The sequence below is a fragment of the Staurois parvus genome, unplaced genomic scaffold (genome assembly GCF_062004578.1).
Source record: "Staurois parvus isolate SC_StPar_1 unplaced genomic scaffold, SC_StPar_1.0 ptg000155l, whole genome shotgun sequence".
In the NCBI taxonomy this organism is placed as follows: domain Eukaryota; kingdom Metazoa; phylum Chordata; class Amphibia; order Anura; family Ranidae; genus Staurois; species Staurois parvus.
Genome location: NW_028317951.1, coordinates 4313129 through 4332472, shown reverse-complemented (window position 1 = coordinate 4332472; position 19344 = coordinate 4313129). Strand labels below are relative to the sequence as shown.

The window sequence follows — 19344 nt, the reverse complement described above, 5'->3', positions numbered from 1 at the left end:
TTCCTTAAAAGTCACAAAAGGCTATAAATCCATTTTGTGTGCACCAAATGTATTTGCAATCCAGAGGTATTATCTTGTAAAATTACTAGTGATATCATCACTCTACTGTACATAGCCTGTTCAGAGATCAGAGCTGTGGGAGGGTCTCAGCAGGTCCAACCACTATAGGCTGCCTGCAGAAAACTACAAAGGAGGGCGGATACAAGACCAGTCACCCTGCACAAGGACGGAGAGCAGCAGTGACAGGTCTTTATTACAGGAAGCTCTTGCACAGAAATAAAGTTTTACACTGGACAGATCTGAAAAAAATACACAAAGCACACCAACATTTAAGAAGAAATATACATGACTCTTGTATTTAAATAATACAGTGCCTTGAAAAAGTATTCATACCCCTTGAAAGTTTCCACATTTTGTCATGTTATAACCAATAATGTAAATGTATTTTATTGGGATTTTACATGATAGACCAACACAATGTTGGAAAATTATAAATGGTTTTTAAAATGTTTTACAAATAAAGATCTGAAAAGTGTGGTGTGCATTTGTAGTCAGCCCCTTTACTCTGATACCCCTAACTAAAATTTAGTGGAACCAATTGCCTTCAGAAGTCACCTTGTTAGTAAATAGAGTTCACCTGTGTGTAATTTAATCTCAGTATAAATACAGCTGTTCTGTGAAGCCCTCAGGAGGTTTATTAGAGAACATTAGTGAACAAATAGCATCATGAAGGCCAAGGAACACACCAGACAGGTCAGGGATAAAGTTATGGAGACGTTTAAGGTAGCATTAGGTTATAAAAAAAATCCCAAACTTTGGACATCTCACGGAGCACTGTTCAATCCATAACCCAAAAATGGAAAGAGTATGGCACAACTGCAATCCTACCAAGACATGGCCGTCCACCTAAATTTCCAGGCCGGGCAAGGAGAGCATTATTCAGAGAAGCAGCCAACAGGCCCATGGTAACGCTGAAGGAGCTGCAGAGATCCACAGCTCAGGTGGGAGAATCTGTCCACAGGACAACTATTAGTCATGCACTCCACAAATCTGGCCTTTATGGAAGAGTGGCAAGAAGAAAGCTATTGTTAAAAGAAAGCCATAAGAAGTCCTGTTTGAAGTTTGTGGGAAGCCATGTGGGGGACACAGCAAACATGTGGAAGAAAGTGCTCTGGTCAGATGAGACCAAAGTTTAACTTTTTCGCCTAAAAGAAAAATGCTTTGTGTGGAGGAAAACTTGCACTGCACATCACCCTGAACACACCATCCCCACTGTGAAACATGGTGGTTGCAGCATCATGTGGTGGGGGTGCTTTTCTTCAGCAGGGACAGGGAAGCTGGTCAGAATTAATGGGAAGATGGATGGAGCCAAATACAGGGCAATTTTAGAATAGAACCTGTTAGATTCTGCAAAAGACTTGAGACTGGGGCGGAGGTTCACCTTCCAGCAGGATAACAACCCTAAACATACAGCCAGAGCTGGAATGGTTTGGATCAAAGCATATTCATGTGTTAGAATGGCCCAGTCAAAGTCCAGACCTAAATCCCATTGAGAATCTGTGGCAATACTTGAAAATTGCTGTTCACAGACGCTCTCCATCCAATCTGACAGAGCTTGAGCTTTTTTGCAAAGAAGAATGGGCAAAAATGTCACCCTCTAGATGTGCAAAGATGTGCAAAGCTGGTAGAGACATACCCAAAAATACTCGCAGCTGTAATTGCAGCGAAAGGTGGTTCTACAAAGTATTGACTCAGGGGGGCTGAATACAAATGTACAGGCATGAATACTTTTTTCAAGACACTGTATATGCTTATTCTGGTGTTTAGCTTTAAATTAAATTAATGTAGTTTTAAAAGAAGTTGTGAGCATTTTTCTTTATATTTGCTCCCCATACAACATGCCAGGATGCAAGCAGAAACATCTCTGAAGAGAGAAAATAATCCCATGTTTGACAGATGTCTGTTGACAGTGGAGGCCATCCCCATTGCTCCTATTCTGGAGTCAACTGGACAGACTAAAATAAAAAGCCATCAGAGGTTCTTACCCATTTTATTAAAAAGCAGAACAAGTTTTTGGCTGGAGATATGCTTGAAAAATCTTACTCTGTGATTCCCTAATGGCAGTATTTTTTGAAAGTGAACCTTCACCCTAAAGAACTCTCATGTTGTCCTGCATCCTCCACCCTATTTCACAATTATATATACTTTTTTTATTATTCAAAAGCTTTTTTGTGCTGCAAAGCTGCACTTCTGCATTTCTCTCCTAAACAAGAATGATATTTGTGCCTCCACTCCCACAGCTATTATGGAAGCCCCAGTACTTTGCCGCCATTGTGCATGCACGGGAAATCTTATGCATATGTGCAGATGTGCTGAAGGGCTCTTTCAGGAACCAGAGCCCAGGCAGAACCCTTTCGGAGTATCTGCTCTTGCATCATATTGATGGCACTGGAGGAGAGGGCAGAGCCACACAAAAGGGGACTGAAGTTCCTCTTTATATCAAAATTCTCTAAAAATTGTGACTGTAAAGTCAATTTACAAAAGCTTTACTACATGAGTGATGCACATTACTATGCATCGTTTTCATCATGTGTTTTATTAGATCATGTGGTATTTAGCTCTTACTACGTGTATGCACGGTCATTTAAAGTGGAACTTTACCCATAACAACTTGATAAAAAAATAATGTTTTTATCAAGAAGCATTCGTTCCACATTAATAATTATGTTACCAAAGTGTGCTGTAAATTGTCTCCAGCATTGTTCCTGTTTCTTCTTGCTGGAGGCTGCCATTTTGCTGAGGACCAAAACCCCTGAACAGCATTAAAGTGTTACTAAACCCAGGACACTGCATTCACTATATCTGGTCTCCCACAGTACATAGAACATGGACATGCAATTATTTTAGTAAATATAAACTGCTAAATACCTTTTCTCATCAGCAGTTAGAATAATCTTGTGACTTCTATCAGTGTCCAGCAGAGCACTGGTTAAAGCTTGTAAGAGGGGTTTTCATTCTCCTCTGACTGTCTTATTAGGCTGCTTGACCCCTGACCCCCTGTCTGGACAGTGCTGATTAGCCCTGTGCTGATCACATGCACTCTCCTAAGAATAAAAAAACTTCTCTAGCAATACACACCAAACTGAGCATGTGCAACTTGCCACCGAGGCTCTGTTCTATCAGCAGATGGATAGGGGACAGAGGAAGAAGGGAGGGTCAAAGAAGACAAGATCAAACAGCCTTTTTACACAAGGCAGAGAATCAACCCCTTAGGTTCCACAGTGAGTATAACAAACACGCTTTACTGTATATACAGACTGATGTTACTGTTGTGGGTTTAGTAACACTTTAAATCTTTATGTTATCAGCAGATCGGCTTTGCCAAATTTGTCACAGTGACTAAAATAGAGAGCAACTGAGCATGTGCTGAGCAGGGTGAGACAGTGTAATACTGGATTTTATACACTATAGGCACTTAGTTTTAATGTTTTACAAAGCTATACCTGCTAAAGGGGCCAGTTCCACAAAGATTATCACACAGGTTATTCTTCCATAAAATGTCATTAGCTTCTGACTGGCAATAATTGTAATGTTGTATGAGGTGGATATTGAGGAGAGCAGGAAAATAAGCTATTCAAGGTGGAGGTAAAATACTAATTCATAAGGTAAAATGCCAGCTCAAGATAAATAGATTTCAGTAGATACAAATCATTTTTACATGAAAAAATACTGATTCTACACATATTTGACATCTTTATGAACTAACCTTTTTTAAAAGGTAATATAAATTATGTAGTTAAAAATGTATTTTAATGTATTACATCTATAATTTTTTTTTTTGGCAGAGGGCAACTAATGAATAAATAATAATAAGCTGGGAAATGTATATATACTGCTACTGTTGTGTGCAAAATTCACCGACAGGCAGTACATATTCCTAATGTTCACCAGAGGGCAGCCTTTACTAGCAGAAAGGAACGCCTAAACTGTAAAAGCAAACATAAGGAGGATGTTGCCTTTACATTGTGACCTAGTTGTCTGGGTTTATTTATTTATTTTTTTTTGCAAGTGCATTATGTGACCCAAGTGGATGGGTGAAAGACAGAAAAAAAGTCAGCAACAAAAGATATGGTTCTTACTTTGGCAAGGTAAAAATAAAATGTGCCAAATAATTTTGTATTACCTAAATATTCATTTTATATCTCTATAAAGTTTCAGACTTGTTAAATAAATGAAGAGGTCCCAAATCATTGGAACATGAAACACAATGCCTAATGCATGCAATACAATTTGGAAGCTTTTACACAATATTATCGGGGTCATAAAAAAAAAACTCACTATGCACAGTGATGATATATTTCCATCAACCTTGCAAGATGACATGAAAAGAAAATACAAAGGAATGCTACAAAAGCACAAGAGTCACATAATCACATACGGATGCTTAATGCTTATCTGGAGTCAAAACTTTTTTATTTAAATCTGAGCTCCAGGCTCCCCACAAAATATTGAAATTCAGCGGCAAGAAATACTGTAGCTGCTGACTTTTAATATAAGGACACATATCTGTTTAGGGAACCAGCGATGTCCCCACCCCAAGCCCATTGTTCTGTTGGCCTCGGGTGCAGAAGCCAGCATCTTAAGTAAGGGAAACCAGCAGTAAAGCCTTGCAACTTCATTGCCGGTATCCTTCTATGCATACACAAAGCATGCTGCACTTTGTGAATGGCCCCACAGTCTTCTGGGACCTGTAAATTGCATCAGAAGGCTGCGGGGGAAGGAGGGGACAGGTATCTGTCAAAACCAGGTATCCTCCCTGTGGCATTGGAGGGGGAGAGGATGCAAACAAGCAGAACTTCCCCTTTTGGGTGAAGTTCTGCTTTAATTTTGGCTAGTGTAGTGAAGAATTAGAACACCTGCAAGGTTTTTATTGCTATCTGTGTCCCCTGCTATACTCTAAAGCAGGGGTCTTCAAACTATGGCCCGGGGGCCAGATGTGGCCCTTTGCTCACCTTTATCCGGCACCATTCCCCACTGACTCTAACAGGGCATTATTCTTCCCACTGATACAAATGATGGGGCACTATTCCTCCCACTGATAGGAATGATGGGGCACTATTCCTCCCACTGACACCAACAATGGAGGAGTATTTCTCCCACTGGCACCAATGATGGGGCACTATTCCTCCCACTGACACCAACAATGGAGGAGTATTCCTCCCACTGGCACCAATGATGGGGCACTATTCCTCCCACTGACACCAACAATGGAGGAGTATTCCTCCCACTGGCACCAATAATGGGGCACTATTTCTCCCATTGACATCAATGAAGGGGCACTATTCCTCCCACTGACACCAACAATGGGACACTATTCCTCCCACTGACACCAATGATTGAGCATTATTCTTCCCACTGATACCAGCAGTGGGACACTATTTATCCCACTGATTCCAATGGTGGGACACTATTCATCCCACTGATGCTAATGATGGGGCACTATTCCTCCCACTGATACTGATGGGGCACTATTCCTCCCACTGACATCAGCAGTGGGGCACTATTCATCCCACTGATTCCAATGGTGGGACACTATTTATCCCACTGATGCTAATGATGGGGCACTATTCCTCCACTGACACCAACAATGCGGCACTATTCCTCCCACTGATACTAATGATGGGGCACTATTCCTCCACTGACTCCAACAATGCGGCACTATTCCTCCCACTGATACTGATGGGGCACTATTCCTCCCACTGACACCAACAATGCGGCACTATTCCTCCCACTGACATCAGCTAGGGAGCACTATTCCTCCAATTGACACCAACGATGGGGCACTATTCCTCCCAATGACACCAACGATGGGGCACTATTCCTCCCACTGATACCAACGATGGGGCACTATTCCTCCTACTCACACCAATCATGGGGCACTATTCTGCCCACTGACGCCAATGATGGGGCACTATTCATCCCACTGATGCTAATGATGGGGCACTATTCCTCTACTGACACCAACAATGCGGCACTATTCCTCCCACTAATACTAATGATGGTGCACTATTCCTCCACTGACACCAACAATGCGGCACTATTCCTCCCACTGACACCAACGATGGGGCACTATTCCTCCCACTGATACCAACGATGGGGCAATATTCCTCCTACTCACACCAAGGATGAGGCACTATTCCTCCCACTGACACCAACAATGGGGCACTATTCCTCCCACTGACACCAACAATGGGGCACTATTCCTCCCACTGACACCAATGATGGGGCACTATTCCTCCCACTGACACCAGCGATGGGGTACTATTTCTCTCACTGGCACCAACATTGTGGCACTATTCCTCCCACTGACACCAACAATGCGGCACTATTCCTCCCACTGATACTAATGATGGGGCACTATTCCTCCACTGACTCCAACAATGCGGCACTATTCCTCCCACTGATACTGATGGGGCACTATTCCTCCCACTGACACCAACAATGCGGCACTATTCCTCCCACTGACATCAGCTAGGGAGCACTATTCCTCCAATTGACACCAACGATGGGGCACTATTCCTCCCAATGACACCAACGATGGGGCACTATTCCTCCCACTGATACCAACGATGGGGCACTATTCCTCCTACTCACACCAATCATGGGGCACTATTCTGCCCACTGACGCCAATGATGGGGCACTATTCATCCCACTGATGCTAATGATGGGGCACTATTCCTCTACTGACACCAACAATGCGGCACTATTCCTCCCACTAATACTAATGATGGTGCACTATTCCTCCACTGACACCAACAATGCGGCACTATTCCTCCCACTGACACCAACGATGGGGCACTATTCCTCCCACTGATACCAACGATGGGGCAATATTCCTCCTACTCACACCAAGGATGAGGCACTATTCCTCCCACTGACACCAACAATGGGGCACTATTCCTCCCACTGACACCAACAATGGGGCACTATTCCTCCCACTGACACCAATGATGGGGCACTATTCCTCCCACTGACACCAGCGATGGGGTACTATTTCTCTCACTGGCACCAACATTGTGGCACTATTCCTTCCACTGACAACAACAATGGGGCACTGTTCCCCCTATAATACCAAAAATGAGACATTTTCTACTCCCACTGGCCGCAGTCTGGCCCAGTTTGAAGGACAGTAAACTGGAGCTTTGTTTAGCAAATTTGGAGACTCCTACATAAGGTTCCTGCTAACCTTGAGGCATGTTTTTAATTCTCTTCAAACTCCTGTCCAATTGATATAATGGGCAGCACACAGTGTTGTTTAAATGATCAAAACATGAAGAGTTAGTTGCATCACTTTGCTTCAAAAGTGCCTTAAATGCACGTCACACGCACATAGGGCATTTTGGGAGCATTTTACCTCGCATTAAATGAGCATCAAACTCAACAAGCAACTTGAGTTAACGCTATAGGTGCGTTTATTAAGCTGCAGTATTTTGAGAAAGTGTGAACAAAGCCTAAGTTGCAGCATCCTGCAAGTGACTTGTATCCTGCATTTCAGTCTACCTTTTGCTTTTAAATTCTCATAAGATTTAGGAGGGGATTGTATAAATCCGTAAGTAAACAAGAGAAATGCTTTAATAGGAAAACAGGCTACAAGAAAACAATCAGAAAACGTCGTTGATGGCCATTTTCAGTCTGGAGCAAAATTATCTCTAGGAATTGATCACAGAGCGTGATTCAATACTAGAGAAAACAAAACGTCAATATGCATTTACAGCACAAAACAGATGGGAACATTTTTTACAGATCCAACTAATTTAACAAAATGTCTCAATGTCTCAAGTGATTGTCATGTTGAAATTTCTCAAAGGAACTTGTTTGAAGAATAGCTTATACCCACACTGAATACATTTTTCTATTTTGTGGCTAAGACTACTTCAGAGAATGCAGCACATTTACTATAATGTGAACCCTTTCTCATGTGTTTAGAACAGTGGTCCTCAAACTTTTTAAACAGGGGGCCAGTTCCCTGTCCCTCAGACCGTTGGAGGGCCGGACTATAGTTTAAAACAAAAAAAACTATGAACAAATGCGGACACAGTACAGGAGATGACCAGAGACTGTGGACATACAACGGTGGAGGGAATACTGGGCCGGCTGCTCCATAAGACGCACAGACATTTCCCCCCAAGTGTGTCCCATCATTGGTGTCAGTGGGAGGAATAGTGCCCCATCATTGGTGTCAGTAGGAGGAATAGTGTCCCATCATTGATGTCAGTGGGAGGAATAGTGCCTCATCATTGATATCAGTGGGAGGAATAGTGCCCTATCATTGGTGTCAGTGGGAGGAGTAGTGCCCCATCATTGGTGTCAGTGGGAAGAATCCTGCCCCTTCATTAGTGTCAGTGGGAGGAATAGTGCCCCATCATTGGTGTCAGTGGAAAGAAACGTGCCCCATCATTCGTGTCAGTGGGAAAAAACGTGCCCCATCATTGGTGTAAGTGGGAGGAATAGTGCCCCATCATTGGTGTAAGTGGGAGGAATAGTGCCCCATCATTGGTGTCAGTGGGAGGAATAGTACCCCATCATTGGTGTCAGTGGGGGGAGGAATAGTGCCCCATCGTTGGTGTCAGTGGGAGGAATAGTACGTCATTGGTGTCAGTGGGGGGGAATAGTGCTTCGTCACTGGTGTCAGTGGGGGGAATAGTACGTTATTGGTGTCAGTGGGGGGGAATAGTGTCCCATCATTGATGTCAGTGGGAGGAATAGTGCCTCATCATTGATATCAGTGGGAGGAATAGTGCCCTATCATTGGTGTCAGTGGGAGGAGTAGTGCCCCATCATTGGTGTCAGTGGGAAGAATCCTGCCCCTTCATTAGTGTCAGTGGGAGGAATAGTGCCCCATCATTGGTGTCAGTGGAAAGAAACGTGCCCCATCATTCGTGTCAGTGGGAAAAAACGTGCCCCATCATTGGTGTAAGTGGGAGGAATAGTGCCCCATCATTGGTGTAAGTGAGAGGAATAGTGCCCCATCATTGGTGTCAGTGGGAGGAATAGTACCCCATCATTGGTGTCAGTGGGGGGAGGAATAGTGCCCCATCGTTGGTGTCAGTGGGAGGAATAGTACGTCATTGGTGTCAGTGGGGGGGAATAGTGCTCCGTCACTGGTGTCAGTGGGGGGAATAGTACGTCATTGGTGTCAGTGGGGGGGAATAGTGCCCCATCATTGGTGTCAGTGGGAGGAATAGTGTCCCATCATTGGTGTCAGTGGGAAGAATAGTTCCCCATCTTTGGTGTCAGTGGGAGGAATAGTACGTCATTGGTGTCAGTGGAGGGGAATAGTGTCCCATCATTGGTGTCAGTGGGGGGGATAGTGCCTCATCATTGGTGTCAGTGGGGGAAGGAATAGTGTTCCATCGTTGGTGTCAGTGGGGGAAGGAAAAGTGCCCCATCGTTGGTGTCAGTGGGGGGAGGAATAGTGCCCCATCATTGGTGTCAGTGGGGGGGGGGAATAGTGCCCCATCATTGGTGTCAGTGGGGGGGGAGGAATAGTGCCCCATCATTGGTGTCAGTGGGGGGGGAATAGTGCCCCATCGTTGGTGTCAGTGGGGGGGGGGAATAGTGCCCCATCATTGGTGTCAGTGGGGGGGAGGAATAGTGCCCCATCATTGGTGTCAGTGGGGGGGAGGAATAGTGCCCCATCGTTGGTGTCAGTGGGAGGGGAGGAATAGTGCCCCATCGTTGGTGTCAGTGGGGGGGAGGAATAGTGCCCCATCGTTGGTGTCAGTGGGGGGAGGAATAGTGCCCCATCGTTGGTGTCAGTAGGGGGGAGGAATAGTGCCCCATCATTGGTGTCAGTGGAGGAATAGTGCCCCATCATTGGTGTCAATGGAGGAATAGTGCCCCATCATTGGTGTCAGTGGGAGGAATAATGCCCCATCATTAGTATCAGTGACACCAATGATGGGGCACTATTCCTCCCACTAACACCAATGACACGTAACTTGCTGACCCCTGTTCCAGCCTAGGTGCTACTGCAGCCAGCATACCTGGTTGCAGCAGCACCATCAGCACGGCACACTTACCTGTCAGCTGTCCTTCTTCACTCCGGCCTCTCTCTCACTCGATGTTCGCGGGGCCGCTCGGCTCCGCCTCCTTGCAGGTGATTGGCCGCCTGTGCGCCTTTTCTGAGCTACAGTTCTGGCGCCCAATCACCGGTGAGGAGGCGGAGCCGAGTGGCAGGAGTGAGGGAGTGGCTGAAGTGAATGAAGGAGCAGCGCTTCCTGGACTGGGACCGGAGCCAGATAAGGTACAGCAGCCCCCTGCCCGCCCCTGTACTTAGTGTGCACTCTCAAAAGAGAAAAAAAACTCTCTAGCTATACTCACCAAACTAAGCATGTGCAGAGTGTCTCCACAAAATATGTCTTATCAGGAGATAAGAGGTGGACACTGGAAGAAGGGGAGGATCAGATAAGTCAGGGTCAAACAGCATTTTTACACAATGCAGACGATTGACTCTTTAGCTTCCACAGTGAGTATAACAAGCATGCTATACTGCATATACAGACTGATTTTACTGTTGTGAATTTAGTAACACTTTATTGCTTCAAAGAAATCTTCATCTCTAGCTCTCTTCTTGACAACCTGAAGGATTTGACGAGATCCCCAATCACAAAGGGAAAAAAAAAATCCCCTCTCCCAAAACCTAATTAAGAACTATTTTCTTTTCTTTAGGAGTTTCTGGGGTATAAAAGAGTGAATCCTTTCTTGGCCTTAGAGCTATAAACAAACAGTACTTCGTACTAACAGTGGCTTTACCACATGCTTGAGTCTGGTCTTTCCCTTCCTAGACTAGGAGCTTGTCTTTTTTGGGCCATAAAGTATATCCCCCTAAAAAGGGAAACCAAGATATAGAAGAGACATTACAAGTCAAAGATTTGTATCACATGACTCTACAAGGTAAGTTACAGTACTTCATGGGGAAGAATGAGCAGTTACTCAAACCAATTCAGCTGAGGCATTGGTGGTAAAAGGAGTTGTTTTGAAGTAGACCACAAAGGAAAGTATGTTCTGGGAATTTCCTGTTAACAAATAATTTTGTTTTCTGTAACTGTTCCATCTAGGTGGAGATTGGAATTCCAAAATACGCAAGTGGTAACAATCAAATGTGAAGGCAGAAGCAGAGGTGCCCTAGGTTCTTCGGGAAGGTAGACATCCAACACTGTCAAATAACAAATCCAACATTCCTGACAAATTTGATGAGAAGTCTATAGCAATTTAGGATAAATACGCATTGAACGAAAACCTACTCAACCAATGGAAAGGGGCCTTTTGATGGTCCTGTGGATAAACAACGTTTCTAGCTTTTTCCAATCCTTTTGAATGACCTCTGTAAGAACTTTGTGTACTAGAATAATATTACCCTTTTTCTCTTATACAGGCTATCCTGGTTGCATATGGTCTTGAACTGAAAAACCTACACTTTGTCCTTGATTTGTTCTGAAATAACAGCATGTCAGTTTTTTCTGCTGTAAACATACAGTATACTTATGGACTTTATTTGGATCTTTCTTATCTACATGTTCTCCTTCTTAAGGGCCCAGTGGAGAAATCTCACTCTCCTCAACATCAGCATCCACATATTCCTCTAGTTCCTCTATTTGCAAAGGAACAAAACAGGCATAGGAGTTGATTGAAAAGAAGAGGCAAAAAGTATCCACCAAAACTCCCCAAAAAATCTGAAAAGTATTCTCTATTTCTGAGCTCTTAGTATTCCCTCCAGCCCGTGCCCCCTCCCCTGACTTCTCCATCAAGATCAATATTACAACCATCAGTCCCTCCCCTCATGCCAGGGTGCTAGGTATAATCCTAGACTCCAATCTGTCCTTTCAGTCCCAAATCCAATCACTGTCCAAATCTTGTAGACTTCACCTCTGCAACATCTCCAAGATACGCCCGTTCTTAACCTTGGAAACCACTAAGCAACTTATTCACTCCCTTGTTATCTCTCACCTTGACTATTGTAACTCCCTCCTCATTGGCCTACCTCATCGCAGGCTATCCCCTCTTCAGTCTATCATGAATGCTGCTGCCAGACTCATCCACCTTACTAATTATTCTGTATCTGCCACCCCTCTCTGCCAACCCCTCCACTGGCTTCCCATTGCCCAACGTATAAAATTCAAAACATTAACAATAACATATAAAGCTATTTATAACTCAGCCCCAAATTACATCAACGATCTTGTCTCCAAACATCACCCAAACCGTCCTCTCCGCTCCTTGCACGACCTCCTGCTCTCTGCCTCCTCCTCCCATGCTCTTCTCCAGGGCTTCTCCAGAGCTTCCCCATCCTCAGGAATTCTCTACCCCAATTTATCAGACTATCGCCTACTCTGCTCACGTTTAGGTGATATCTGAAAACCTATCTCTTCAGGGAAGCCTATCCTGCCCTCAGCTAATAATGGAATCTTCTATTCCGCCTACCAGTCCATCCCCCACAGTTACTACCTTTTGTACCACTAGCCCCTCCCTCTTAGATTGTAAGCTCCAAGGAGCAGGGCCCTCCTAACCCTCTTGTATTGAACTGTATTGTTGCTGTATTGTCTCCCGTTATATTGTAAAGCGCTGAACAAACTGTTAGCGCTATATAAATCCTGAATAATAATAATAATAATTATTATTATTATTCCTGAAATGCAAACAGCAAACGTCCAGATACCTCTGAAATACAATCTCTTACTGCATTACCTAAACCATTCAGAATTATGCTGGGGGTTGAAATGGAGGCAGATTGCTCTTCTTCAAGAGAAATAAACAAAACAGATTTACAGTCATCCAGCATAAGGAGCTTTTTGTGCCAAAGCTTGTGCTAAAGCATGCCAAACCCAGCTGCTCACATGCAGTGGCACAGCAAAAGATAAAAAAATATGCCAGCTGTGTCACTGGAAGGAACATGAACAGCCTGATTTTACCCTAGTCCACCCCCAGCCAAACAATTCAGACTAGGGAGCTCAAGGATCACATTTATCCAACACGGACAGGGACAGGTCTACAACTGCTTTAACTGGCATTCGTAGGAACTGGTTAGAACCTGAACCCACACTATGCATGGATAAACACTCTCCTGCAACTGGCTGTAGTTTCAAAAAAGGAAAGCTCTATAAATGGAAAAAACACTGCTGTTTGACTATGTGAGTATAGCTAAGCCTCAAAGATTAAATCATTTCATTATAGAAGAGCCTGCAGGGTTATTTCAGGTATTGAAATGGAACCTGATAGACACAACTGAGGTAGCATATAAAATGCCATATATACAGTACCATTTATATGCTGATACCATTGATGCACTGACTCTTTGCTATGACAACATAGCTTACAGTTTGTTTGTTTTTTTCATCAGTAGTAAAGTCTTCGGTTAAAAACTCCTGCAGGTTTAAGTCATAATGTACTATTATGCACAAGCACATTATGACAAGCCAAGCACTCCAGCACACCGCTGTCATGGCTCCCATCTGCACCTGGTATTCCTTCTGGGTTTGGTATCTTCCATGTGCACAGGAGTCTCATCACAAAACGGGCTGTAAATGTGATCTGAGCTGCGCATGTGCGGCACAGATCACATTACCCACTGATATGCAGGTGGGACATTTATGGCAGAACAGACCACTATGGTCTCTTCTGTTATAAAAACCCTGCCTGTCAGCAGGCTTTAAATATAAAGACTTTACTACCACTTTAATGCCATTTAGCTTGACATATGTGCAGTTCATTGCTCAGTTAGCAGAGTGGCTGCCCGAGAAGTAGGAATAATACCTTCTTTTTCAGGGACCTTCCTTTCATTTTTTTTTAACCTGAGAGAGATTTAAACTGGCCATACATGGGTCGAATTCCGAAAGAATTTTCTTTCAAAAAGCTTTTCTGCGAATTTCTGTTCAAATTTTGCACCATTAGTGGGACACAGCAACGGACGATTTTTGAGCGACCATCGAACTTGAGTGATCGGGCATGTTGGAAATTTTTTTAAAAACAAATACATTTCTAATCAATAATGGAAGAATTGTGCGAGAAATCTAACTGAAAAAGAAATGAGCATGAGCTGTGACCTGGAAAGAAAATGAAAACTCTTGGCCAAGAAAATTCTTTTCTGTAGCAACATGAGGTGAAATTAAAGACTTGGTTGGTTGAATTTCAATATCAATGATGGCATCATCGGATAACATAACGCCCAAAATGTCCGATTTTCCAAATACAATTTGTTCACAATTCGACCCATGTATGGTCTGTATAACGAACTCCATGTCTGAAATCCTGGACAGCTGACTTTGATTGTAATTAGAGATGAGCGAATCGAACATGGCGAAGTGGAATTCGTTTAGAAGATTAGGAAAAATTTGATTCGCGCCGAATCCGAAAATTAGCAAACTTCGGATGCACGAATCGAATTTTCCCAAAAATGGCGGCGACATGTGTGGCGACGGAGCGGGGATCTCTGGGAAGGCGCGCAGACAAGGCGTGCTAACCCATAATGCATTCATTCATGACATGTGATCGCATTAGCCAATCAGCAGCCAGCCAGCCAGCACTGTGTAATGGTGGAGCTATAAATCGCGGCCATCTTAGAATTCTCCATTAGCCTCCGTTCATTCAAGAGAGACAGACCTGTCTGTATTAGGGACAGAGTTAGGGCCACAGAGACTTTAGGGCCACAGAATCGTTACTCAGGGACACAGAATCGTTACTCAGGGACACAGAATCGTTACTCAGGGACACAGAATCGTTACTCAGGGACACAGAATTGTTACTCAGGGACACAAAATCGTTACTCAGGGACAGACACAGAATTGTTACTCAGGGACACAGAATCGTTACTCAGGGACACAGAATCGTTACTCAGGAACACAGAATTGTTACTCAGGGACACAGAATCGTTACTCAGGGACAGACACAGAATTGTTACTCAGGGACACAGAATTGATAGTCAGGGACACAGAATCGTTACTCAGGGACACAGAATCGTTACTCAGGGACACAGAATTGTTACTCAGGGACACAGAATCGTTACTCAGGGACACAGAATCGTTACTCAGGGACACAGAATTGCTACTCAGGGACACAGAATTGTTACTGAGGGACACAGAATCGTTACTCAGGGACACAGAATCGTTACTCAGGGACACAGAATTGTTACTCAGGGACACAGAATCGTTACTGAGGGACACAGAATCGTTACTGAGGGACACAGAATCGTTACTGAGGGACACAGAATTGTTACTGAGGGACACAGATTTGTTACTCAGGGACACAGAATTGTTACTCAGGGACACAGAATCGTTACTGAGGGACACAGAATCGTTACTGAGGGACACAGAATCGTTACTCAGGGACACAAAATCGTTACTCAGGGACACAGAATCGTTACTCAGGGACACAGAATTGTTACTCAGGGACACAGAATCGTTACTCAGGGACACAGAATCGTTACTCAGGGAAAAAGAATCATTACTAAGGGACACAGAATTGTTACTCAGGGACACAGAATTGTTACTCAGGGACACAGAATCGTTACTCAGGGACAGACACAGAATTGTTACTCAGGGACACAGAATTGTTACTCAGGGACACAGAGTCGTTACTCAGGGACACAGAATCGTTACTCAGGGACACAGAATCGTTACTCAGGGACAGACACAGAATTGTTACTCAGGGACACAGAATCGTTACTCAGGGACACAGAATCGTTACTCAGGGACACAGAATCGTTACTCAGGGACAGACACAGAATTGTTACTCAGGGACACAGAATTGTTACTCAGGGACACAGAATCGTTACTCAGGGACACAGAATCGTTACTCAGGGACACAGAATTGTTACTCAGGGACACAGAATTGTTACTGAGGGACACAGAATCGTTACTCAGGGACACAGAATTGTTACTCAGGGACACAGAATCGTTACTTTCTGCTTCACAACCACAATTGTACGTTCAAAGAGTTAAATCCTGTTTTATGTTTGGGGTGCTTATTGAATTAAAGAGTATGTCAGACAACACGCAGAGGAGTGGCAGAGGAGGCAATGTTTCAGGAGCGAGCAGACGTGGCAGCAGAGGAAGGGGTCGAGGCAGCACTAGTCGCAGCCAGAGGCCAGTGCTCCCGGTGTCATCCAGCGGTCGTGTCTCCACCGACAACCCTGCCGTCATCGATTGGTTGACTCGGTCGTCTTCCTCTTCCCAGGTCACCTCTGACACCTACAGCCAACGGTCGGTGGGTACGTCAGACACAACCGTTAGTTGGCATGGCCCGGGAGCAAGCCCACTGAAATCACGTGTCCTCTACCTGCCCCTGTCCTTTGGTGTTCCCTCACCAAGCGAAGTATCGCATGCTGTGGGCTCAGCCCCACTGTACAGTGAGGAAGAGCTAACAGAGGGTGGTCAGGAACGGGGGGAGACATCCGCCTCTTCAGCAGCCAGGCTAAGAAGTACTGGCGAGGAGAGTGGCTCGGTAGCCGGTCTAGAGACAGGTCTGTCTCCTGACCCACACGCAGCCGAGGGGGCTAGTAGTGAGGCGGAGACCCTAATTGATGATGATGAGGCTGATCGCACTTGGCAGCCTCGTCGTCATCAGGCTATTGCTTCCGCATCATCAGGAGAAGAGGGTGGCAGCTTGGCAGCGAGCAAAACAGTCGGTGGGTTGCCCAGGAGGCAGCAGGGTCGCAGCAGTGTCAGTGGAGGCAAACGGCCACGGAGTAGAGCACCAGCTCCACTGCAGCCTACCACCACGGCCAGTAGTGGTGCCGGTGTGCACGGAGGAAGTAGCAGTCAGCCAGTGAGGAGTAGCGGGGGCAAAGTTTCCTACTCGGCGGTGTGGCAATTTTTCGTCAAGCCGCCCGAGGAAGTAAACGTAGCCGTATGTCGACTATGTGGCCAGAAAGTCAAGCGTGGCCAGGGGGCCCATGTTGGGACTACAGCGTTGCGTCAGCATATGCAGCGTCGCCATTCGGTGGCCTGGGAAAACCATGATAAAGATACGGCGGTTCTGCCTGCCCCAGCCCCCGCTCCATCACCCGCTCCGTTACTTGCTCCGTCACCCGACGTCAATCGCCCTCTATCAGCCAGTCAAGGCTCCAACACCTCTGCTGAGGGGAGTTGTCGCTCGTTGGCATCTTCCGCTCGTTCAGATGCTCCTTCTCCTGCTACTCCTCTTCACAGATTCCGTCAGCAGTCTTTCTTGGAATCCGTTTCCAAGAGACAACAGTTTGCGAGCACGCACCCGACGGTGCAGAAGCTGAACGTCCTCCTGTCCAAGTTGCTGGTGCTGCAGTCCCTCCCTTTCCAAGTGGTGGACTCAGCACCTTTCCGAGAAATGATGGCTTGTGCCGAGCCGCGGTGGAGAGTGCCAAGCCGGCATTTCTTCGCCAAAAAGGCAGTGCCAGCCCTGCATTCACATGTAGAAGAGATGGTGGGCCAGTCTTTGAGCATGTCGGTCTCTGCCAAAGTGCACGGCAGCGCCGACGTGTGGAGCTGTAACTACGGTCAGGGACAGTACATGTCATTTACGGCCCACTGGGCGAACGTGGTGCCGGCACAGCCGCACCAGCAACTTGGACAGGTCACGCCGCTTTTGCCTCCACGTTTGCACGTCCTTGGTCCAGCAAAGATGTCCGCCTCTACCACCTCTTCTTCCGCCGTGTCCTCAGCCGCCCTCCCGTGCCAAGTCCCATTACCCGACCGGCATATCACATGTGCAGGGCGCAACGGTGTCACGCTGTGCTGCACCTGGTATGCCTTGGCGAACGTAGTCACACAGGGGAGGAACTTCTGAGTGTAATGAACAGAGAAATCGACAGATGGCTGTCTCCGCGCAAACTGAAAATCGGAACCATGTTGACCGACAACGGAAAGAACATGGTGTCTGCTCTGCGTCAAGGAAGGTTGTGCCATGCGCCATGCATGGCTCACGTGTTCAATCTGGTTGTCAAGCGGTTCCTAAAATCCACCATCCCACTGCAAGACATCCTTAAAATGTCACGTAAACTTTGCATGCATTTCAGCCATTCCTACACCGCAAAGCACACCCTCCTTGAGCTGCAGCGGCAGAACGGAATTCCACAGCATCGCCTGATCTGCGACGTTGCAACAAGGTGGAATTCAACCCTACATATGTTAGACCGCCTTTACGAACAGCGAAAGGCCATCACCGATTTCCTGATGTTACAAGCGGATAAAGGTACTCCCCTGTGTAACTTAGATGTCAGCCATTGGCTGCTCATGCGTGACACCTGCCGCTTGCTCAGGCCCTTTGAGGAGGCCACGCTATTCGTGAGTCGGCAGGACTATGGGATGAACGACGTCATTCCTCTGTTGCACGTCCTGGAACAAATGCTGTTAACAATGGCTGGTCAGGGTGCGGTAGACGTGGCGCACAGATCTCAACGCCACATGACCCCTGTGGGGGCAGGACAGGAAGAAGAGGAGGAGGTAGAGGAGGACATTGGTGCTCAGGAATTATTGAGTGAAATGGGTGGTTTTTCCACTCAGCGGACAGGAGTGGAGGAGCAGGAGCATCTGGTAGAGGAGGAGGAGGAGACAGAGGACCCAGACGCACCGTGGCAGTATGCTGTGGAGATGGAGGCAGGGAGTCCCTCGCATTCCTTGGCACAAATGGCCCATAGCATGCTCGGTTGCTTGCGTAGCGACAGCCGAATAATAACCATCAGACAGAGGGATGACTTTTGGCTGTCCACCTTGTTGGACCCTCGCTACCGTTCAAAAATGGTGGCCTTTTTCACACCTGCTGAGAGGGAGGCCAAAATAAAGTACTATAAAAACCACCTATGTAGTCAGTTGGTCTCTGCCTTTGTGCGCCAACGTCCATCCTCAGACACTGTGGGCCCTGTGCGCTCGCGTTCTGCTGCCATGGCAGCAGGGGAGGGGTGGGGTGGTAGGAGCAGTGGCAGCTCCACCAGCAGCGGCTGCCTCAGTCTGCAGTCGTTGATGAGTAGCTTTCTTCACCAGCGCAGTGAGGAAACTACTAACCAGCCGCAGCAGCAGCAGCATCAGGTGGACCTGGAGCAGGACCTCAAACAACAGGCTCGGGCCTACTTGGACAGCACCCTGCCAACCGAGGTAGACAATCCCCTTGACTACTGGGCAACGAAACTTGACCTTTGGCCCCAACTAGCTGAATTTGCCCTTGAAAGGCTGTCATGCCCGGCCAGTAGCGTGGCATCGGAGCGCGTGTTTAGTGCGGCAGGAGGTATTGTAACTCCGCGGAGGACACGACTGTCCACCCAAAGTGTGGAGAGACTCACGTTTGTGAAAATGAATCAGGCGTGGATTAGTCTGGAT

General features: G+C 46.1%; 1 protein-coding gene across 1 annotated transcript in view; it reads right to left on the bottom strand.

The window, feature by feature from the left end:
• Positions 1-19344, bottom strand: part of SCHIP1 (schwannomin interacting protein 1) — a 504974-nt gene that overhangs the window by 338787 nt on the left and 146843 nt on the right. The gene's annotated exons all lie outside the window — the stretch shown is intronic.